The sequence below is a fragment of the Rhodnius prolixus genome, unplaced genomic scaffold (assembly GCF_049639745.1).
Source record: "Rhodnius prolixus isolate KJV_2025 unplaced genomic scaffold, Rpr scaffold_1, whole genome shotgun sequence".
Taxonomy (NCBI): domain Eukaryota; kingdom Metazoa; phylum Arthropoda; class Insecta; order Hemiptera; family Reduviidae; genus Rhodnius; species Rhodnius prolixus.
Window position 1 is genome coordinate 54,659,773 of NW_027411581.1, and position 25,351 is coordinate 54,685,123.

At 35.0% G+C, this 25,351-nt stretch overlaps 1 protein-coding gene across 2 annotated transcripts in view; it reads left to right on the forward strand.

Annotated features, from left to right (window-relative positions):
* Positions 1 to 25,351, forward strand: part of LOC141462246 (uncharacterized) — a 138,206-nt gene that overhangs the window by 26,942 nt on the left and 85,913 nt on the right. The window contains exon 3 of one of the 2 annotated variants that reach the window (XM_074143969.1): positions 22,106 to 22,308. The exons of the other annotated variant lie outside the window; for it this stretch is intronic. The gene's annotated coding sequence lies outside the window, so the exon portion shown is untranslated. The remainder of the gene's footprint in view (positions 1 to 22,105; positions 22,309 to 25,351) is intronic. 2 annotated transcript variants of the gene reach the window in all.

A 25,351-nucleotide genomic window follows, 5' to 3' on the forward strand; every position in this document is an offset into this window, starting at 1 on the left:
GAATCTGCACCAATGATGGCTCCAGGCAGGCTTCGCTCATACCCTCATAAAGAAGAAGTTTTTCGATAAGTAAAGTACTGCCTATTTTTATGGGTGAGCTTTACGTCCAACTACCAAATTAGGTGTTGTGGACGAAGGTGGTCTAGCAAACGTACTTAATTATAAATTTCTTATATTACCTATCAGATATAATATATACTAGTTTTGCGGGCTTTCGGCTAACGTGAGGCCCAAATTTTCCAATATTAGGCTATATTTGTGATGTAGACTGTTTATCTAGGGAATTTCAGCTACGTATGAGACAAGGTTAAGTGACGACTCTTCCATGTTTCTGCTGAAATCCATCTGTTGTCTATTTTAAACATAACTTTCTGATCTAAAATATTAGAGCTAAGTTTTGATTAGATTTCATGAAGTTTGGCCAGTTAGCTTTCCATGGTATCTGCACCTACTAGTTGGTGCATCTCTTCTAGATTGATTAAACTTCTTGGAGAATAGATTGGACGCAATTTCAATTTGGTCGGAATAGATATCCAATAGATGCATTGTCCTATCTTCTTCTTCCTGACAAACATACACAGACCTTCCTATCTCATGTCCGCAACTTATGTCTACCCAGTCTACTGTGTCCCTACTGATTGGCCGCCCGTATTTTTTAGTGTAGTAACATAGTAAAATTAAACTTAGAGACGAGTGGCTCTGTATAGTGTTATCACCGAGCAACGCAACGACTATTTGTGCGTCCATCTTATATTGATCGCACTACTGCTGTAAATTGCAGTGCCTAAATGGTTCTGGGAACCCTCCCGGGCCAGAAAGGCTATCTATATAATTATCCTTACATCCTATTTGCCTGAATATCCTCACAATATTTCTTGTCTGACCGTCTAGGCAATCTAAACTAGTTTTGAATTTACTGCTTTGTAATTGATATCTTCTTCTTATAACCTTAGCAGCCCAAATATATTGGTAACCATACCAGGCTAAAAGATTTCGGCGAGATAGTCAAGGCTTACAGAGCCTAGTAGGATACCTTGGATTAGCGCCATAATCAAATTAAAGAAGCATACTATTAGTGACTGTCAATTGTTAACATTTTTTCTTTATTTTGCTTTAGGAGAGCATGTTGCCTAAATTATTTGATGACGTATTCTAAAAGACTACTTGCATTTAAATGAATACATTTAGTTTTCAAACTGAACTCCTTGAAAAATATCTAGGTGCGCCTCTGTACTGAATGTATCATCACTGGCTAGCAAAATTAATGTTTAAGTTTTCTATATAAGCTGCCACTTTGCAGTTCAGTTTTATTGCAGTAGATGTGTTGTATGCAATTAAAGTCAACTCATTTAGTAAAATTCTAAGTATGAATATTGCTTGGAATTGCCACAGAAACCGATAAAAAACTTATGGAAAAATATCACCCAACAGAAATTGCAACATCCAAATCTTTTTGGATTTTCTTGTGAAACAATTTACGATAAACTATTTTCTTCAAACTAGAGATAGTGATCTAATAATATTATATCCACTCTCCACCACTCTGGTGGATCCTCTGTCCAATTTGGCAATCAGCTTGTCCTTTCTGCGAATTAAACATCTCATTATCATGGCTTATGTTCATGATGTTTTGTTGTGTCTTTATTATCATGTTACATTTATTGAATACACATCGATATTATTGTTTTGTAAATCGCGGCCATCTTTCGCAAAGACTATTGTGTCTACAGCCCAACCTTCTCGTATTCCACTTTGCCGTGGCTGCTGCGCCGCCAATATGAGCTACGAAGAGGAGAGTAGTACCAGGGCAACAGGTTTGGTACCCGGATCTGCACTTGCCACTCCTTCATGGTGATCAAAATTTAGAAGGAAATAGATTTGACCAAAATGGCATTTTCCGAATAGATTTTTTGTTTTGCTTATATTAACAACTTCCTTACGCAAACTTCATACTTTTGATCTACTATAAGATTTATTTACGTTTTAATGGCGAAAATTTAGGGTATGGGATTTAATTCAATTGAGGTTGACCACAAATCCTACCCAGCGCGGACCTAAAAGGGTAATTGAGGCAAGAGGCCAGCAGGCTTCCATACAGAATGTTCTTTCATTAAAGTCACCTACATATTAATAAGAGTTGAATTTTTAAAAAGATGGTTCTGTTTAATTTCTTTGAACATTTTAAAAAGCGCTACAAACATGCAAATCAATCACTTTTATTGGAATTCTTTTTGTCAGATACCTTTTGGCAAGCGGGGTTGTTTTGATGGACTGAAGTTATTACAAAAGTGCCGGCTACAGTATAATTTAAGGATTTAAACCTCGCGTGTCTTAATTTTTTGTATCAAATATGTTAATCGGATTATCACTTGAGCGGAAGTGCGTTGTACAGAACGGCTTTTAAAAGTTTTAATTTAGTTTAATTTGCACGAATGGTATCTTGGGCCAAACAGTTGCTTTGAACATTTCTTCAGGGAACATTCAACTATTTGTTATCAATAAGGCTGTGGATGAGATGTAACTTCATTGTTTCTGCAGCAAGTATGATTTTCACTTTTATTTATCGTAAAAGAAATTTTGGTATAGTGAATAGTTTCAAAATTTACTCGAACCATCTGCTTAGCACTAATTCTAAGATTCAAGCAAACTTTTCCGCAAACTGCGGTAAGTGGAAGTCGTGTGAGTTTTTCACACAGATAGTTTTTTTTTGTTGTTTATGTTTTGTTATACTTGAATGAGACAGACGAGATCTAGTAAGCACGGCCTCGGTTTCTAAACTGCCAGCGCACGGTTTATTGAACCCGCACGTGTGTTCCGTTGGCAGGCCTGGCTCTATCTCTCTCTCTTCCTCTTCAATTCAATCTCTCTTTCTCTCTCTCGCTCTCACTTGCGCTTCTCCCACTACTCATCAGACGCACACACAGAATTTTATCCCCTCTCTTTTCCACTAGAAACCCCTAACAGCGCTTCTCATCCAGTTCAGCGCCGAGGGACTCCTGTGCTTTACCCCCACTCACTTTGTCGCTTTGGCCAGTGTGTTTTCAGTCGCTGTCTGGCCCTTCGTAAGATAACATTTACACATATTATTACACGTAGTCCTTAAAGAAAATTATAAAAAATACAAATCATTATTTTTTTCCATAAACAAGGAGAAAATAGATTCAATTTTTTTCTCACACTGTCTGGCCTTTTTCAATAATTCCGTGGCCCTTTTCTATTGCAGGACATTATTTACTAGAGTTTATTTCAAGGAAACAAGAGTTTCCATTCAATATAAAACAATTTTTTTAAATAATAATAATAATTTTTGTTTCTACTCCTAAAAAAACAAAAAGTCTAATTCATTAATTTTTAGTGTTTTTTTATTTTTTATCAATTTTTTTAATTTCCCGCACTTTTTTGTTGCACGCGCGCGAAAGGCTCTCTCGTGTGATATCTTCAAACTGTGATACAGTGCCTTTACTATTGTTAATTTAACTTTACTTTGCCTTTGTTTTTTGTTTATTTTTTTTATCGGAAGTTAAAAAGGAAGGATAAAGGAAAATTATCTTTGTGTGTGCGTGTGTGTTTTATTTTTTACTTTATTTTTTGTTACTTAATTTTTTTTTGGGGGGGTGGATTGTTAGAAGTGACGACAAAAGAAGAACAGAAGACGTCAAAAGTAAATATTAGAAAGAGAAAGTAAAGACAAAATATTATAATAAATTAATTATAATTAATCCATTAAAAAACAATTTAAAGACAGTTTTGGCAAGTAGACGAAATAAAATCTTGCTATAATTAAAAAAAAAAAAAAAATCTGTATTAAATTAACTCCCAGTTTTTTTGAGGTTATTTTGAGGGGGGTAGGAAGAGTGTGGGGATTTTTATTTGAACTGATAACTACAAACCATTGATAATAACCAAAACTTTATTACGCGAGTTCCGAGGTTTTGTTTTTTATTATTTTTTCAATTTTTTTTTGTTTTGGTCTGTTTACGTGAGTTCGTGATCATTAAAACGAATTATTTTAATCGGAAGTAAATATTTTTAATTTTCTACTAAAATTAAAAAAAGAAGTTCATCATTCGAGATTGCAACAATCGACTCGCAATCCAGAATACACAGTTATTTTGGTAAGTTCTAGTTTTATTCTATTTCTTTTTGATTCGAATGTTATCTTGGTTCATCTTAATGCTATTTAATTTTGAACCCCCTTGCCTCAAAAAAAGTAAATTTTAAAAATTAAATTTATTAAATTATTTACAAATTGTCTGGGAAAGAAAAAGAAGAAGAAAAATCAAGTTTTCTTTTCCGAAAAGAACACGTTTTGATATTTCCTATTGTCTGATAGAATTCTAGATGTATCTGTCAAAAATAAATATAGTTCTTCTAAGCTCAAAAATAGAAAATAAATTATATAAAACTTGGAACTACAAATTTATGTGTTTCGAGAATCGTTCCTGGGTTGATTAAACGAGTCCTTTAACAGTTCTAATTATTAACTGCTGCTATTTTGACCTGGAAAGACGTCTTTTACTTCTTTTACATTATTTATATCAATTTTTTTTCCTTTGCTCCTTCCCTCTGTAAGCGAAAGAATCAGTCAGACTATGGATTTTTCGTTTTTAGAGAGGTTTAGTGGCCGGCGGAACACCGACAGGTTGGCAATCTCTTTGCCCATAGGTTATTTAAACACAAAATTAAGACATCCTAGATGTTTAATAAATGCTATTTTGAGTGATGAGATTTTGTTCATTAATCAATTGTTTTGGTCCATTTTAATAGACTACCGTTTTTTTTTTTACCGAAAAGTTTTTCATGAAAATTGATTTTAGAATTTCCGGGGAATTGGGAGGGGGTCTCGAAAATTTGGGAATGATTTTACTGTGGCTATTTTTTTTGGGGAATTTTTACATTATTACACCTTTCTGTAAATAATGTAATGTTGCTGTAAATGTATTTACGAGTATATAATCGTTTTACAGGAAGTACGAATCTTCTGTTCGACTTCCTGCCCAAAAAAAAAAAGATGGATTAATTGCTTATATGATAAACTGTTTTTGAAGACAAATAATATTTAGTAAAACTTCCCCAGTTGAAAGAAAAATCTTAAAAACAGTCTTAACAAAGAGTTGGCGAGTTTAAGCTTTACAGTTTTTTACCTTTCTCTCGCAATATCTAAGTCCATTTTAAGGCACTAAGTTCAGAAAAAAAGATAGTTTTCAGAAAAGCCTCCATGTATCTGTGCGAACGAAGTTCTCTAAAATTAAGTATTACTGCAAGCTTAAAACTTGATTTATGGACTCTATCAACTGGCTGTAACTTAGCGATCAAACCACTTAGCTGAAAAGTTCCAATCTACTGAACGGAACTGAAAGTTGGTTTTTCTGAAAACAAAAAAAAAGCAGCAACAATAACTTTTATTAGAAACATTTTTAACTGGAAAAATGCTGCTTTAAATTAAGGACGATTCTGCTATAATTGAATAAACGGGGATGGGTAGGCTCCCCTCTAAAGTGCTGTTTGAGTAAAATTTACAGTTCTACTGTAAGTTCAATGTAAGAAATTTGTTGCTATTATTCCTGGTTGGGGGGAAAAAACTCCTTAATTGCCCCTCCCCTGCATTTCGCTTTCCTTTTTTTTTTTGAGATTTTCTCAAAAATAAATTTCTAACATTTATCTAAAGTTCATGCTTACATTACAAATGCAGATATCTTGGATCTTATGTTTAAAACTGTGCTCTCAAGTAAATCATTTCTAGGATAGTGATGATTCTTTCAAACTGTATCTGTTTGTGAGAATTACAATGCTGTTTTCTTTTCTTTTTTTTCACTTTCTCTTACTGCAGTAAGAGCAGGTAATCGTGCAATTTTCTAATTTGCGTTCTCACTTAAATATATTTATCGAAGTTTTATGAGTTAGAAAAAGTGGTCTTATACATAATGTCTCATTCTGTAAGTGCGTTTGTGAAGTGTTTCACTGTCCTGTATCCATCGTAACTGAAAGTAGAAAAATTTTTTGGTCTTAAACGCCTAGCGGAATACGCGAAAATAAGCTTAACCGGAAGTACCTGTTTTGCTTAATGAAATTTTCAGGTTTTAAAGATTTTTTGTTTTTTTCAAGGGCTACGACAGTGTTCTTTAAACTTAGTGGAGTAATTGCATAGATGTAGATCTAGTCTAGTACGTTTTGTATTATATATGTATTGTGTTCAGAAAATTCTATCCCTTCTTTACCTGTAGGCTCACCTCTTACCACGCACTGGCTTGCCGAGAATTTAACGTATTTCATTTTTTTTTTTTTGAGTTTTTCAAAACATGTTTTTCCTTTTCCATTAATAGTAACACTCCCTACTATAAAGTAACCTACCAGAATCTTAACTGAAGATCCTAAATTCGTGTCCAACTTTAGACGCCAAAGTTTAATGACCTTAAAATTCTCTTTCAATGGGACAACAGACTGTTTTATGTACTTCACAGAAAGAAGACGAAAAAAAAAAAATTCTGTTGGAAAAATTTAGATAAAAGAAAATGACTACTACCTTATCAGGGTCATAAACATTTGCTTAATTCTCGGCGCAAGCTATAGGAGTGGGGACACATCCTAAAGCAACGACAAAGGCAGCAACATATTTATTCTATTTAAAAGGAGAAATACGAGGGTCGTTTGAAAAGTCCGTGCAAAAATAAAAACTACTTAATTTTTTGGAGTAAACCTTTTTTATTTTTCAACATAGTCTCCTTTTAGGCTTATACACTTCGTCCAACGCTGCTCTAGTTTGTTGATCCCTTCCGAATAATAGGATTTGTCCAAGTCTGAAAAGTAGCCATTCGTTTCTGCAATCACCTCCTCGTTTGAATAAAATCTTTTTCCCGCCAGCCATTTCTTCATATTGGGGAACAAATAGTAGTCCGAGGGAGCCAAGTCTGGAGAATAGGGGGGATGTGAAACGAGTTGGAACCCTATTTCCATTAATTTTGCGACCACAACTGCTGAGGTGGTGCGTTGTAGTGATGGAAAAGGACTTTTTTGTGGGCCAATCGTGGGCGTTTTTCTTGCAGCTCGGTTTTCAAACGGTCCAATAACGATGAATAATATGCACCTGTAATAGTTTTACCCTTTTCCACATAGTCGATGAGGATTATTCCTTGCGAATCCAAAAAGACAGACGCCATAATCTTTCCGGCCGAAGGAACGGTCTTCGCCTTTTTTGGCGCAGATTCCCCCTCGGTAACCCATTGTTTAGATTGTTCTTTGGTCTCAGGAGTGTAGTGATGTATCCATGTTTCATTCACAGTGACTTTAACGACGCTTAAAGTCCTGCGGATTCTTCTGGAACAGCTGCAAACCGTCCTTGCAACACTTCACACGATTTCGTTTTCGGTCAAGCGTGAGCAATCGCGGCACCCATCTTGCGGATAGCTTTGTCATGTCCAAATGTTGATGCAAAATATTATGTACCCGTTCATTCGAGATGCCCACAGCACTAGCAATCTCACGCACCTTCACTCTTCTGTCATCCATCACCATATCATGGATTTTATCAATGATTTCTGGAGTAGTAACCTCAACAGGGCGTCCAGAACGTTCAGCGTCACTTGTGCCCATATAGCCACTCCGAAAATTGTGAAACCACTTATAAACTGTTCTAATCGAAGGTGCAGAGTCACCATAATGTTTATCAAGCTTCTCTTTAGTCTCCTGAGGCGTTTTGCCTTTCATAAAGTAGTGTTTAATCAACACACGAAATTCTTTTTCGTCCATTTTTTGAAAATCACTCGACTTCCTCGATTCAAACGAATGCCAAACACAAAGAAATAGACCGATCTGGCTGAAACTTGGTGTGTGTTCTTCCAAGAGATGCTACTAACTAAACATAACCTCGATACGCGCCAGTGGTGCTATCTCTCTGACTTTGCACGGACTTTTCAAACGACCCTCGTATGTAGAGAGAATGATAACGGAATTTACTAAGAAAAATTTACAATTATAAGAGACACCTGTCGTCTCAGCTGATGAGATGGGCCTGTCCAATATTCTGTAGGCTTGGGAGATTGCTGTAGTAGCCCAACCTGTTTATCCCAAAGCTTGCTTACAACCTCAGGGCTCCTAAAGCTTAAGGCAATTTTTAAAAACAAATGTAACTTATGAACTACAATCTTACATACTAAATTACCAAGCTAATTTAGAAAATACTTTATTTACTGTTTTCCTTTTAAAGTTAATTTATTTTTTGCATTTACCAAAATAACATGTTGTATATATCAGTACCTCGGAGGTACACAACACTAAATGTCAGTCACATTTTAAATTTTTTACAGGAGAACAAATGAAAGAGTTTTCTCGTGGTATTTCCTTACTTATAAGCCCTCGGGAGTTATTTTGTTTAAATCTTTGGTCGATAATAAGTAACATAGATGCACCATAATGGTGATGGTTGGGTAATAAAAAAATAAATATTGTATTAGAAACATTAAAAAAATAAATTTTGAATAAATGGACTTAGTGTTGTGTACCTCTGGGGTAATGATCTATTAAATTTACTGTTTTATTAAATTACAAACTTAAGATGAGTGGCACTGCGAATACGTGCCCATTTGTACCCATAAAATAAGTCTTGTACTAGCCGGAGGTCCCCATTTTTAGAGGGGCTATTTGAAATAAATATCCAGGACATTAAGTTTTATAATCATCTGCAAGTTATAGATCTCCTTAACAAAAACTTACAGTTTAAAAAGTTAAGTATAAGGGTTGATTAAACGCCAAAAGGTACACAAATCAGCTAGTACCCAACATTTCATTGATATTATTTTAAGTAATTTTATTACATTATTTTTCATTAATATTTTTTTGAATTTATTAGATGTTTCACAGACCCTTATGCTGGCCATTTTAATCTACAAAATATTTGTTCAAGTAGAACACCATTTAACTTAGATTGACTGTAATAAGATAAATAAGATATGCATATTTTTATGACAGCTAACATAATTATTCCAGTATTTTACTATAAGTAAAATTAGAGGGACTACATTAAATTACAATTGAGAAATAAATAATTATTGTTGAATAATTTACTTGATATTACCTACGCGTTATTTGTGCTCACAAATACTTCGGAAAGACGAATTCTAGACTGAAATATTGTTTTAAATCCGTGATTCAAATTTAAATAGTAGCCGACTCTGCCTTTGTCTTTTTTTACTTTAACGTGCATGTACATACATACGATATATGTGACTATTCAGAATAAAGAGCATAATAAAGATAAATCAGAAGAATAATTTGGAATAAAGCTAAAATAAAGTACCTATTTAATTACGAAAATATAATATACATTTTATCATAATTATAACAAAAAAATAAAATATTATGAATGAACAAAGGGAAGGGATTAGCTATGCGGTTAGCATATTGGATTTCCACGTGGAGGTTCCGGGTTCGAATCCAGCTGCTGACCCTTGATTTTCTCTTTCTAAGAGCTTCTTACAGCTCACTGTCCGGGTGATGGACAGAGTTGCCTGTAACGAGAGAACACTGTCCGGAGGCCGGCAGTGCACTGAAAAAAGCTCCGGGCGCCAATAACCTTGATGTTGACGCGACTTAAATCATAAAAGAAAAGAAAAAGAAAATGAATGAACTGTCCAGCATAAGGGTCTGTGAAACATCTAATAAATTCAAAAAAATATTAATGAAAATTAATGTAATAAAATTACTTAAAATAATATCAATGAAATGTTGGGTACTAGCTGATTTGTGTACCTTTTGGCGTTTAATCAACCCTTATACTTAACTTTTTAAACTGTAAGTTTTTGTTAAGGAGATTTTTGTACCTTTTGGATAAATTTTCTTTTTTGTATGTTTTGCAAAGTTACATATCTGCTTTTCAGATTTTATTAAAATTGGGAATAATAAATTTAATTTTATCATTATAACCTGAAAAGGTGTTAAGTCGGAGTTACTACCACTGGACAGATCTTTTTAAAGAATGATTATAGTTGCAGTCCCCAAACCATCCTCAATAACAATTTTTTTGAGAAAGCGTTTTGAATAAAATAGGAAGGTAATTTGTACGTAAATAGCAAAATTAAACTGCGATTTCAGTACTTCCCTTTAAGAGGAGTAAGAAAAATAAACTGCGATTACAGTACTTCTCCCTAAAAGGCAAAGAGGCAAAGATTTTGAATCGAACTACAATTCATTGATGAAAATCGGTTCACTCATTGAAAATTTTAACGATTGCAATACTTCCTCTTAGTAGGTGTAAGAGCATGATGGCACTTCACAGCCACGTAGAGGAGCTTTAACCACTTCTTCTTACTAAATTTTATCAAAATCGGACTAACCGTTATAGAAATATTGGTAATAATAGTTTTAGAAAGGGCCTTACTTGGGTGGGGCAAACTCCCCTCCTTATGAGGCACAGCGTCGAGACTTTTAAAGTGCAAATCTGTACAAAATTTCGATTCGAATGACACTTTATTCATGACAATCGGTTTACTTTTCGATAATTTGAAACGATTGCTATACTTCCCCTTAACAAGTGTAAGAGCAGATCGTCGCTTTAATGTTACGTAGGGGAGCCCTAACCCTGTCATCCTACCAAATTTTATCAAAATCGGGCTAAGATTTACAGAGTAATTAATGATAATAATTTTGGAGGGGGCCTTACATAAAAGGGGCTAACTCCTCTCCCATTCCATGTACAGCGTCGCGACCCCCAAAAGGCACATCTACATAAAATTCCAAATCGAATGACATCTCATTCATGAAAATCGGTTCACGCGTTTAGGCGCTACGTTGTTTACAAAAAAGGTAACAACAACAACAAGAAGAACAAGAAGAACAAGAACAAGAACATTTTTTGAAAATGCCGTTTTTGCTCATTTTGAGCATCTTTTTTCTCAATATCTATCAAATCTAGGTTGTTGCAAAAAAATTACAGTTATAAAGGAGGATTTGCCCTATATTTTAAAGAAAATTTGGGAATTTTATCTTTTATAGAAAAAGAGAAAAAAATTGTCAAAGTTGGGTGTTTTTCAACGTTACGCTTTTTCGTGCAGTTTTTGATGATCAACCCTTATACAACTGTCCTACCGGACAGTTTTAATCTTCTTAATTGCAGAATGTTATTTAAATTATAGTTAATACAATATTAAATTTTTGGACAATTTATTCTCCCCTCTTTGTTGTTCAAAGTTTGTTTTGACAGCTCCTTGCAGACTGATTTTCCCCATCAGTTTAAAAAGAAAATTGTACTGAGTTCTTCCTTTAGTTTTGTATTGATCACATTTATATCTTTTCATTTTCATTTCTCTGGAAGCTGACAATTCGCTTTGTGTCAGCTGGCGGAAAAACCGACGTAATTTAGGTAACAAAATTCCTCAACAGCAAAAAATGAGATGTTCAATTTAATTTTAATTTTTTTATTTTGTTGAAAATGGTTTAAATAGTCTACAATTTTTATTTGAATCATTTTCTGTGAATGTTTGGCTAAGGAGGCTTATAATTGGCTGTGATTGATTTTGTAATCTGGAATTAGAAGAATTGATAAGTAGTAAAATCTTTAAAAATCGCAATATGAGAAAGTCATGCTAGATATATATATATTTTTTTTATTTATTTAAATGCAAAGAGTGGATGAGCGACATCAAGAGATGAAGGCATATGATGATGATGGATGGGGACATAAGTAAAAAGGCTGTAGTAATTGCTTGTGTTAGTGGCCGGCCGGTCTGTGTGGAGCGATTGTGATCGTGTGTAGCCCCAGACCAGAGATAAGAGAAATGATGAGCACTTTATAACTGAAGCTCTTTCTCTTCTTAGACCTTATCGGCTTCCCTACCCTCTCTCTCGGTGGGAGCTCGGAGTCTGTCCCTCTCACTCTCTCTCGGGGCTGTACACTGCTCAGCCCTGCGTCACCTTACTTCTTTATCTACCTCATCTCCGTCTTCATTTCATCATCCATATATTCTTTTCTCTCCCACAGACACCATACATATCTAGGCTCTTGATTCTCTTTCTCTTGCTCATCTACAATTCTCTTGAACCTCCTTTTTGGCGTCTAGCAGAGTGTCGCGGGCTACTCATGCCCCTACCACCTTCTCTGCTTTCTACACTGTGTGCGACTGTATTTGCGCTAGTTGTGTTTATGTGTATGTCTATACACAAATACATAAAAACTCGCTGTATGTACCTCGCTCTTTACCACTCCCCTCCCATATCTACTGTCCTTAGGCACTCGCCGGGCGTACGCACGCACCTCAGGCCTCCCTTCCCCAAACCATCATCACCCCCCTTGCCATCGGCAGTACGCGCCTATTCTATTTTTAAAACACCGTAAAGAGTTTGGGGAAGATTTTTGCCTAAAGTATTTCTGTATCAGCGCGACACAGTTTTTTGACTGTATGTGTGTTTTCCCTGGCTTAATTTATCCCTTTATTTCCCTCCCCCCCCAAATTCCTAAAGAAAAATAAAAATGTTGTTTTCTTTAAATTTCAAATTTTTGCTAAATTTTGAATGCCTCTAATTCTAAGTTCATTGTCGTATAAAAAAAGCATACCATTCTTGAACTGTTCCATAAAATCCATTTTGAAGAGAATTCCAAATGCTATAGGTAGACGGTTTATGGCCTTTAAAAAGAAATTGTTTAAGATAGATTTCTATTTTCGGTCAAAACATTTCCTTAAAACTCAAAATATCACTTCAGAGGAAAGCCTATCCCACCTTCTCTCTGAAATTGTCATATAAAATGAATTTTCCTGGTAATAAGCTCAAAGAAAACAGTTGCTCCTGAAAATCCTAAAATTAGAATTTCCTATTTTCGCCATGTTCATCAAAAGCTCGGAATATTAGCTACTCAGTAAATACAAGTGTTGGGCCACATTTTATAACGAAACCGATTTGTAGAGAAAAGGCGCCACGGTAGCCGAACGGTTAGAGGTGAGACCTGTTAAGCTTATTTGTATTGTGATGCTGGGTTCGATTCCCGGTCTTAGGGAATTTACACAGTAAAGTATGTTTGCTAGTCGCCTCAGACCACGACACCTAATTGGTAGGTGGACGTTAAGCCCCGCCTGAAAAATAGGCAATTACTTTTTACTAGTTACTTTTTGTAGAGATAAGCCTCATTTTACCTCCACCACGTACAAAATGCTCTTCATTGAATCTTTCTAGAAAATATTCGGAATGAAGGTTTGTATTCATCAGGAGCGGTACCTGTTGCCATGGCAATGCGTTCAAAGAGGCTTATTGTACCATTTCACCGTATGTCTAGGTGGTTCGTAGTCTTCTCTCTTTACGAAGTCAAGTGTTAAACATTATTTGTCTTTTCGGTACGATCTCCTCTGTCGACTTCGTCCCAAATCGGCCTTACAAATTAGGTTTAATAAAGCAACATAGATTAGAAACCTAATTCCTCTATATACTACTCCCTGGTTAGTGTTGTAACAATATCAAAGTCCCGGAAATGAAGGCAGAAACTCATTCCTAAAGCGGTACTTTTTGTTGAGGGACCTACTATGAAGTTTTAGGCTCCTATGAGTTTTCGGTTTTGAGCTAGAGTAGTTGCAACTTCAAATTACAGCCATCACGTTCTAAGACATTTACCCAAGTTTCGCCGAAAAGTATAAGGACAGTATTCTGAACTGTACTGAAGGAAAGAATTTTTGAAATACAGCCGTTATAACCTTTAAATTGTTGGATGGTCAGCAGCGAACGAAACGAGTCATTGAATGTCACAAATAATTTATGTGATATTGGCAAATTGGGACTTCACTCATGATGAGATATTCCGTCAAGTTTTTGAACTTTCTGTTAAGACAATTTCGATGTTAGGGAGTGATCATACAGGCAGAGAAGTTTCAAGTTGACAGATTTCTGTTAAATTAAATGGCACTTCCGGTATGTCAACCTTCTTCCTTCAAATTTGGAATTTTATCTGTATTGATACTGTATCTTAAGGGAATGGCTGGTTCCCCTTTTTTTTTTTCAAAAGCGTCCTTAAATATTTTTTGCGGGACAAAAAATTTACGTTTTTTCAATTTAAGGCTCGTCGACAATTAAGGTCATTGGATGAGCATACGGACAGGGTATCAGTGCTTTATCCAATCGCCGATCATTGAGAACGGAAGTTTCTAGGCGAGAAATCTAAGGGTAGCCCTTTAGATTTTCTTGCTACCAGTAGTTCCTGTGGGCTTCAATTTGTCAAAGATGTCATACCGTAACCTAGCGACTGCACTGCCTCGGTTATTCACAAGATCCAGGGTTTCCCACCAATGGCTTTTCGATATCAATCTGTATGTCTAATTAGTTCTCCAATTTTCAAGAAAAATCTTTGGAGCCATTTTCGTAAAAGAAGTCTTTTAAGTAAAGTGGATCTTCTGGGATTTTGACGATTTCAAAAAGAATAGTATAGGTTCCTTGATGGTATCTTGACAGAATCCATACAACAAACCAATTTTGGCCTTCCTGTTTTACTTTTTCGTTTATACCAATTTGAGAAAAGAAAAGTTTCGTCCTTAGAGGACTTCAAAAACGGATTTTGCCAGCAAAAACCCATAATATGAAGTTTGCATATTACAATACATTTCAAATAATCACCTTGTCCTGTACAATATGCCTCTGACGTCACTTGCCCTTGGGTATTATGTCGTCTTGCCAGACCTATTCACACTCTTCTCTGCAGGGATATGCAGTGCCCTTGGGGCTTTGATTAGCATAAGGCTTCTTCCCTCTTTCCATTCCAAGCCCAGAGATTTGGAAAATTATATCTATAATTAAATTTATAATAAAACGTTGTGTGTTTCTTGTCAGACTCAGTTTGGATCATAAAAAAAAAAAAAATAGTCAAATATGCAAAATTAATAGATAATTGTGATGATACCATGTTTTTTTGTGATAAACTATCTTTGTAGTAGCCTTAAAGAACTTTTATCTATTTTTCTCTCGCTGACAAAAAAACTCGCTAAACTAAACTACACACTGTGGCCAATTTACTAAAATAAAACTAGTCATATGTTGCCTAGCATGGGAATGAACAGTCACTTGTGTCTCGCTCGCACTCACTTGCTCTCGCCCTCTATATCTGTGCGTACGTCCAACTCTTCTACAGATCGTAATGTCTGCTCACTTCTTCTTGCTACAATCTAAATCTAATATTTTATCTATTCTTTTATTTATTTATTTTTTATTGAGTTAATATCAATGCCTGCTAAATATTATTTTCGTATTAACCAATTTTCCATATTCTTTTACTAGCAATTAGAGGGAATATTGATCCAGTAGACTTACTATTTTGACTTTTCGCCGCCTGAGCATAAAAAGTAATTTTTAAAAATTAGTCTATTATATTGTGTCAATCATAATTCAAGATCGAAAAGTGCTAAGTGTTTAGATCGATATTTGGTTAAGATGATACCATTTTACCCGACAACAAGGCAATAAGCAATGATTATAAGTAATGTCTTTTTCTTTAGTTTCTCTCGTAGTTTCGAAACATTTCCATGGGAAAATTCAATTAAGGTCAATTTTTGACGAGGGATGTGGTTGGGCTTTTTTTTCTTATGTGCCTTCTGAGAATAATTTAAAGACTTACCACCTATTTAATATTAAAAATTTAATCACAGTTCTTAATTTGAAGAAAACGGACGATAAGAAGGAGAGAGTATTGCAATCGTGAAAACTTTTCTCTTAATTGATGTGACTCTTCGGTGTTCCTTTGGTTTTACCGAACTCGGTGTTTCTAGAGAGTGTTCAGGTTAGAACCTTGAGTATTTATTTATTTATTTTTTAAATGATTTAAGGCGCGTCAACATCTAAGGTTATTGGCACCCGGAGCTTTTTTCAGTGCACTACCGGCCTCCGGACAGTGTTCTCTCGTTGCAGACAACACTGTCCATCACCGGACAGTGAGCTATAAGAAGCTCCTAAGTAGAGGAAATCTAAGGGTCAGCAGCTGGATTCGAACCCGGGATCTCCGCGTGGGAGTCCAGTACGCTAACCGCTTAGCTAATCCCTTCCCTACCTTGAGTATTAATTATTATTATGGTACGAAAAAAAAATTATTATTTTAACATCTATTTTTATTTTTAATTTATTTATTGATTGGCCACGGTAGCCGAGCGGTTAGAGGCGAGACCTGTGAAGCTAATATGTATAGTGGTACTGGGTTCGATTCCTGGTCTTAGGCCTTGGATTTTATTTAATGGTTAATAAAAGAAATTTACACTAAAGTATGTTTGCTAGTCGCCTCCGTCCACGACACCTAATTGGTAGTTGGACGTAAAGCCCGCCTGAAAAAATAGGCAATTACTTTACTTTACTTTTTTACTAATTTATTTATTGAAAAACTTACAACGGCAAAATTAGCATCTAGTAAATGTGATGAAGGGAAAAGATGAGCACAAGAGTGGAGCAGTTGTCCACTGACAACCCTCCGAGGTATTGTCAAGCAGTGAGAAAGGAGAAATATGCAGGTGATTGATAATGAATGTAATAAGGAATAGTGAACAACTTGAGATGACCGAGATGAGATTAATTAGCAATAGTAATAAAGCTGAGTGAGAATAGTGACTGAATGAGAAGGGAGAGGGATCTTTACATATTTGAAAATTTACAAATTAAAATTATAAATCAATTTTACTGCATCAGTAGATCTCTTGGCCACCGTCGTCTCAGTCTTCTATTGGGATTCCCAGGAATGGAGTGGGAAGAAAGTTCTTTGATTAATGGATTGTAGCGGAGAGAGAGAGATGAAATTTTTCGTACCAGGATGTGATAAGGTCGCGTTCAAAAGGCACATTGAGATCTTTGTGGATGGTCTGTTAGAAATGTAAAATGGAGCATTAGTTACTCTTTAACATCATTTTTTTTTATTGTCTCTCTTTTTACATCTGGGTTATTCGCGCTCTTAGCCTTAACTTTCTACCCAGACATCCTGGACAGTTGTGTGATAAGAAGCTCCAAGAAAGAGAACGTCTGATAGGCCAGCAGCAACTAGGTCGGTTTTGTTGTTAACTTTTTAGTTTGAGGTACGTCATTAGCTCGGGTTATTGGTCACCTGAAGATTCCTCTTTGCATTGCTGCAGGCATCTGGGCAGTGTTCTCTCCTCATAAAACCCAAAATTCATCGCAGAATAATCTAAAAACTGGGATAGAAACATGGAATCTTCGTCTGAAACTCCGTTCATCAACCTCTGACATAATTTCTTTCCTCTATTGTTACTTTTCTAGTGGAGAACATATCAATGAAGGTCTATTATTAAAGTAAAAAAACATTTCAAGTTACAAAAAAAAATTAAAAGTTAAAACTTTTTGAATTATTGCAAGAGGGAGTTGTGTGAGGGTTTATGCGAGATATTTTATTTAATATTTAAATAAACCAAATTCTAGCCTTCCCCCAAAAAATTATTTAATCTCTTGATTATATAAAGGTTTTTGAGGTTATCAAAAGGAATTTTTTTTTAAAGGTCGTTTAAAACTGCGAGATAAATTTTAGAAATAATACAGGGTAAATAAATGAAAGCAAACCTATTTATGTAAGATAGTATAATTAGATTAAGATATCAGCTGTGCGGCGGCTGTGATCGGCTGCCATGGTGACGGCCCCTGTAGACAGAGTGGAAGGGATTGAAAAGAAAGCCTCTTCTTATGACTTGTCCATTTCAAAAGCGGTTTCGGATGGGGAATTAAGAAAAAACGTAATGTTTTATGTTGCCAATACTCGTGTGAGATGTTCGTAACGAAATTTTCTCAAAACATAGATTGAATTTATGCGGAAAAATTGCTAAAAAACAAAATTAATTAAGAAAAAAGTTACTTCAGTTCAATTATTTCCAAAAAAAAAAAAAAAAAAATTAAGGGTTAGCATATGGATTTGAACCTGTCGGAATCCAGTATTCGTTATCCATTGATTTACAATTTAAAAGTTAAATAAATCCCTAAAATATGAATATATATTGGTTTTAGTGACCGTAAAATATAATATTAAGGATTCAAATTGGAGAAGGAATCGGTCCAAATAAAAAAAACACAACTCGTCTTTTTGCCAACGTTTTTACAAATATATATCAGTTTTCTGTAACACAGCCCGCATAGCAATGCCCTGAAGAAGGCAATATATTTGTCGAAACGTTGGCAAAAAGACGAGTTGTTGTTTTATTATTTGGACCGATTCCTTCTCCATTTTGAATCCTTAATTTAGATCCCTTAAATAAAAGTAAATTTAATAACTGCCTTTTAATGTGGAATTTGATATTCAGTTTAATTCATAACAGTACTGTACTGGTTATTTGGTGGCATTTTATACTTAAATTTGCACTTTAAATTAAAAAAGAAGTTTAGGGCCTGCCTTACTCTTAGAACTGCCTTAAGAAGGATTGTCCAGGGAAAGCAATACAAATGAAAGTTATAGTTTTAATTTTGTGTGAGCTTACGGATTTCCAAGAAAATTGTTGGAGCCAGTTTTTTTGAGAAATCTGAAAAATTACTTCAGCAAGGTGGAATTTAAAATTTGAGTAGAATGTGCCTACAGTCTGTATTAGGATTTTCAATTATTTGGACTTTTGTTTTAGTGATTTGGTGAATTAACTAACACACAAACAGTTAAAACTATAACTTTCAGGAGAATCAGCATCTCTACAATACTTCTTCGAGTGTGGGGGAAACAGTAACTATATTACGAAATTTGTAGTAGTAAGTGTTAACAGCTAATCTACACATGTTTTCTGTTTATCTGACTTAGTATTCCAAACATGTATATTATCAGATTATTAACAGAACTTATAGTTTCACCGCTATACATAATTTTTGTGGAAACAGATCTAATGTCCTATTCTATCTTCTCGGATACATATATTTAAAGGGACCACGAAGGAATTGGATTTTAACTACCATTTTTTAACTTGCATAAGAAGGGCAGTCTCGCAGCTTCATATAGTTGGGTCCAGAATCTGAACGAATGTTGACGTGATGTTATCAATAAAATCTTTGGGCTAGTGTAGGTGTAAAAGAAATATCTCTTAACACGAAAAATCAATCTTAGACTTTATGTGTCAATATAATTCTATTAGTGGACTCGACTGTGAGTCCAGCGACCTAGACAGCATTTTCAGGCTCATTGTCCGATTAATAACAGTGTTGCCTGTAGCGAGAGAAGACGGTTTGGAGGCTTGCAATGCACTGAATAGGCTATAGGCGCTAATGATCTTAAATATTGACGCCCAGTAAATTAAAAAAAATATATATATATTTAAATGATCTATAAAAAAATCCTAGTAATTAGGGCCTCATTTCATTTTGCAAAATGCTAATGACTTGTTATGCTAAATTTAGCCTCGGCGTATAATTATAACAATAAACAAGTACGGCCCACTCTCTTCTAGCATATTACGTCATCTTTCATCCTATATATTTATAAAATTTTCAGCCATATGTTCTTATTTTATTTTATTTATTTTTTCTAATTTTAATTTGAGCGGCGGGCGCGGGAGTATGTATTGCACACACACACACTACGGCCTTCTTTATCGCAGTTCCAACGTTGAAGGACATTCAGGGCTACAACAACACACGTCAGTCTGTCTTGCACGACGAGCTGTTGCTCCTAACGGTTTATTATTAGCCTTAGTTCAAATACATGTCCACATTTTTTCGCTAGATGTCGTTGAAAATTCTTTACTTTCGACATTTAAGTAGCTGAGGGAGGAATACGTATTTAATATTAATTGCTAATTTGGACAATTATTAATCAAAATTTGGTAGTAAACTTTAGGGTGCCTTATATTTCGTATTGAGTCTCTTTGGGTCGGAATAGTAATTTAATATGGACAAGCAATTCCATGGGTCTCTCACAGCGATTTCATTTGTTATTGATTTAAAATACTTCCCAAAGAGATATACTCATTGCTGGTACTAACTTTTTGGTATATGAATGTATTTATTATTATTATTATGTTCTTTTTAAAGGTGCTCAACATCTAAGGTCCTTCGCACCTGACAATGTGAATGTATTTAAAAGTTATAGAATGAATGCAAGAAAATGATTACAGAAGGATTACGTGATTTTAATTTCGGTTAAGCTATAAGGATGGCAGGAGCACAGAGTACTGATCCATCCATTAGTTGTAGTTTATGTAAATAGTTGTATGTAGTAGAGGGCAGAATGTGTGAAGCGAATGTATTTATAAGTAAGAATGGAGAGTGAGTGATATTCTAGTGACAAGCACCTAGACGATGCTGGCTGTATGGCGGAAGCCAATGCCAAAAAAAAAGCAAAAAAAACTTTTTGGCGCATAGTTAATTTCAGTATTAGTTAAGTATTAATCCTAATCAATTCTTACAGAATTTTCTTGGGAAAATGTATCAAATAATAATTGTATATCTGAAGTTATATAGCAAAGGCAAAAAAAAAGATCTGATATGAGCCCCCATTAAGAAGAGATTTATTGTAAGAGGTGATGGTGTAAGTGGAGATGATTACTTCTTGGGGGAACAACAATGTCTAATAAGAAATTCAACCGAGAATCTGTGAGATGCCTATTAAAGGCAGCAACTTCCTTAATTATTAACATAGCACTTTATCTGCATCGACAACTAATTACAATGATAGGTATGGCTAGTGGAGACGACTATGTATAATTTCCTGTTAAATATTAATTTTAAAATGTTAAAAACGAAATTGCTCGTAATTTTTTTTTATTTAATGGTTTAAGGCGCAACATTTTGAGGTTATTGGCGCCCGGAGCTTTTTTCAGTGCACTGCTGGCCTCTGGACAGTATACTTGTTGTTACAAAGAACACTGTCCATCACCGGATAGTAAGAACTGTAAGAAACCCTTTGTCTTGTTTTACTTTGTTTTACAAAATTTCTTGATTTAAATCTATTTATGTTTTGATAAACACTGGGACGGATAATGCCGGAGGTAGTGCGCAGCTGGAGTTATTACACGTTCTATGCACTAATAGCTTTTAATACGAAATTTTATAGATAAAGATCAGAAAACATTCCATAACAAAATGGCGGTGCGACTGATTTGTGGTTATACATATTCATATAAAATTACTTTTGTTTGCTTGGTCTACATTAAATACAAAAGTATGAGCCATTATGAATCATGCTTCGATGATCTGCATTTTAAATGAAGGAAGTATTGATTGATTTAAATTCAAAGTGGGTACAATTAGAATTCATTAATCGTCGGTTAGTGTTCTATCCAAACCTTATAAAGTTTGAAAGGAAATCAGTCGTTTTCTTGACCTCTTCTCAGTCCTCAATTGCAGTCTGGAATATAGAATCCTCCTTTGTTTAGAGCTACAGAAACTTGGACAGTATACTAGGTCGAATCAGATGTCTACTTTGGCCCTCAGGACTCTCGAGGATATAAGAGAAGGAAGTGAGTCAAATGTCTATCAGTCACTGCTACTCAGAAGGATCTATTGTAATGTTCTACCACTTAACCAAGCTTTAACCAAAGTCACAGAATAAATAAGGCTCACCAACAGGCTCCAAAGCATCCAATGGTTGTTTCTGTATGGCTCAATGTCTAGTCGTTTCTATACTGAGGAGCTCTTTCCTGCCATACTCTTCGAATAACAGAAATTAATGGTTTGTCATCTTTCTCAGTTGAATCTGCATTACCCACCATCGACCAGACCAAACTGTGTCCTCTTCAACTGACCAATTCAGTAGGTTTTTCAAAACTTTATATGGTCTCCATTTTAAATAAATTAATGTGATTATGTTTCCTATTGTTTTATTGCATAAATGACAGAGTATGTTTGCATAGGACAAACAGTAATTTTTTTTTGTGATAGCAATGATAATCTGTTGAAAAAATTAAATTAACACTTCATTCCAATGCCTCAGCAATCTCAACTGGCTATTCTTTTTAAATGCTTCTTCCCTTCCTCTGGGCATAGGTTCGCTCCACTTATGTATAACAAGCAATACTGACGGTAGACAGGGAAATGACCGTGGTGTGTGTAAAGAAACGAGCTGACGGATTGGGTCGTATGACCTTGAACCGCCAATAGTGCTGACTACTCCAATACTATTTTTTAGTTAAAGATATTGAATATAATACTAAGTGGGATAGTAAATAATGAGTTGTGTTGTGTGTTACAGCCGGGGGTGGATGGTGTGATGGTGAGGGGGTGGTCGGATGGTAGGGGCGAAGCGGGGGTCCTCAGCGGCCGGAGGCGGCGGCAGATCGCGAGGTGGCCGAGGGCGGTGGTCCAGCACTGAGGTGGCCCACCTGCTCAGCAAGGCCTCCTGCTCTGGAGCCGAGTCAAGCGACCCGCCGCCACTCCTCATGGCACAACAACCACGTAAGTACACCTACACTCTACTCTTCTTCTTACTCACTATTCTTATCATTATTTACTAGTTATCTTGATTCACACATCATTCTTATATCATCTATTCTAAAGGTTGCGTGGATTATATATCGTCTAGTTGTGCCGGAAGACACTAAACACGACCAGTTTCTACTTTCTACATGAAAAAAAACGAATTATTCTTGAAATATTAAAGAATTTGTACCGGCTATTGAAGTAAGTTCTTATTCCTTCAATTCAAAGGCTGCGTTTCAGGAAATGAGAAAGTTGATTAGGCAAACCAAATTAGGCACGTCTCCCCCGATCATTGGTTCCCAAATTGCTACTGACTAGTTTTTCTTTTTTAGTTTCATAACATACTTTTTTTATGAATGAGCTAGGGGAGATAGTAGCATTTAAAAAATTCCTAATGGGACTCGGATAAGACTGAGTGTGCAGGTAGATTACAGGGAGAATGGCTTAATAAAAGAATTAGATGTACAGTGATTCCCTTATTAGAGTGTCAGTGTATGATTGCAGAATGAAAGCATGTGAAATGTGTTCCACTCATGTATAAAGGTGAGTTAGTGTGTGAGTGTGATGAGGTAGAGTTTCTCTCTAAACATCAATTGCATCCACCATCATTGCAGGTTCGATGTTTGGTGCCGAATGTGTTCAGTATTATTGGTTTCATTAAAGTTATTATGTTAGGATATCCATTGTTGTGGATGTATCTATGTTTTTGATGCGGACATCTTCTCAGACTTCCGGCTGAATTCCTTGCTAGATATTGTGGTTTATCTGTAGTTAAATGGTCTCATACCATAACTTTTTTTTTGGTAGTGTTGGCGAGGTAGTGCGAGGCTAGAAACTTTTTCTTTCTTCTAGTGTTTCGAGATTCAAGCTGTCAGGAATTGAGAAAATATATCTAATGATGCAGGTTGGATGTTCAATTTCCGCCAATATGCAATGATTAAGTGAACTTTCAGCTTCTTTTTTATTGAAACAAAAAGTTGTTTTGAATTCAAGTATTCGAGGATCTTGTATGATGAAGAAGGGATTATTCTTCTCTTTAACATGGCTTCCAGATTTGTAATAAAAATTGATGCTTTGATGTTCATCAGCGTGCAAGTGTGTTGAGTGTTGTCAGGTATAAACTACACACTAAGCTTTTAACCTGTTGCACAATATGTCTAATCTACTAAAATATGTGTACTATGTAGATAAGGAAACACCTTAAACTTTGTTACGGCTTAATTATTAAACTATCTCGAGTAAACGAAAGTATTAACGATCGAGACTTAGGGAGATTTTACTGAAACTTTCTACTTTTGGATGAATATCTGGACATTACTGAGAGCCAGGTTTTTTTTTGCAGAGTGAAGGATGAATTTTGTTCAGATAAGTGGTAACGGACCTTTTGTCCAGTTTATTGTCAGGAAGTATTAGAAGTTAGGATGGTTAGTAAAGTTTATGGATGTGAAAAAGACTCTCTCAGTAGATTTATGCTAAGTTCCACGCTAAGTCCGTGACACAGTCCGGAATCTTCAACACAGAATTCAGAACTCGCATCCGATTAACAGCGTGAGAAATTACCCTTCGTTAGCCATAAACCCATTTAGTTTTTAGATCCTTCAAGAAGCGATACCATGAAGAGATGATAGTTATCTTAATTCAATTGGTCTATCAATAACTTCACTGGGATTGTGATACCTACTGTTAAATAGGTTTAATTATTATACTCTACCATTAGTTGGAACATTTAAACCAGATTCCATATTACATTCTTTGTCAAATTTCCTGGTATTCACCTTTCATTTGTGTCTTTCAAGTTTAACTAGTACCATTTCTCAAAAAAAAACTTTACAGAAGTCAAAAAATCTCTAACTTTCAACTGTTAATTATGTAAATTATTAATTTATTTTCTTTTTCGGTTTAATAAAATATAACTTCAAAAAGCAAAGAATCTCAATAGATTTATTACTTAGTCGTGTCCTTACCAGTACATTTTGCTTACATTTTAATTTTTTTAGTAAATTAATATATAAGTGTTATGCATACATTTAAAACCTTTTCTTTAAAAAACTGATTTTTAGAACCTGTTAAACCCTAATATGAAGTATATTTTACAAACTGCTTTATTTTAAAGAATTAATTATGCTTTGAAAATGGAATTTGAAGAAATTGAACACCTTGAAAATAAAGAAAATCGTTGAGTTCATTTTAATCTTCTTTTTTTTTCCATCTACGGCTGTTCATCCGCAGGTTGTGCGAGAAAAGAGCACTACCTACAGGTGGTTGTAATAAAAATATTATTAATAAAGAAAATCGTTGAGTTCATTTTAATCTTCTTTTTTTTTCCATCTACGGCTGTTCATCCGCAGGTTGTGCGAGAAAAGAGCACTACCTACAGGTGGTTGTAATAAAAATATTATTAATAAAGAAAATCGTTGAGTTCATTTTAATCTTCTTTTTTTTTCCATCTACGGCTGTTCATCCGCAGGTTGTGCGAGAAAAGAGCACTACCTACAGGTGGTTGTAATAAAAATATTATTAATAAAGAAAATCGTTGAGTTCATTTTAATCTTCTTTTTTTTTCCATCTACGGCTGTTCATCCGCAGGTTGTGCGAGAAAAGAGCACTACCTACAGGTGGTTGTAATAAAAATATTATTAATAAAGAAAATCGTTGAGTTCATTTTAATCTTCTTTTTTTTTCCATCTACGGCTGTTCATCCGCAGGTTGTGCGAGAAAAGAGCACTACCTACAGGTGGTTGTAATAAAAATATTATTAATAAAGAAAATCGTTGAGTTCATTTTAATCTTCTTTTTTTTTCCATCTACGGCTGTTCATCCGCAGGTTGTGCGAGAAAAGAGCACTACCTACAGGTGGTTGTAATAAAAATATTATTAATAAAGAAAATCGTTGAGTTCATTTTAATCTTCTTTTTTTTTCCATCTACGGCTGTTCATCCGCAGGTTGTGCGAGAAAAGAGCACTACCTACAGGTGGTTGTAATAAAAATATTATTAATAAAGAAAATCGTTGAGTTCAT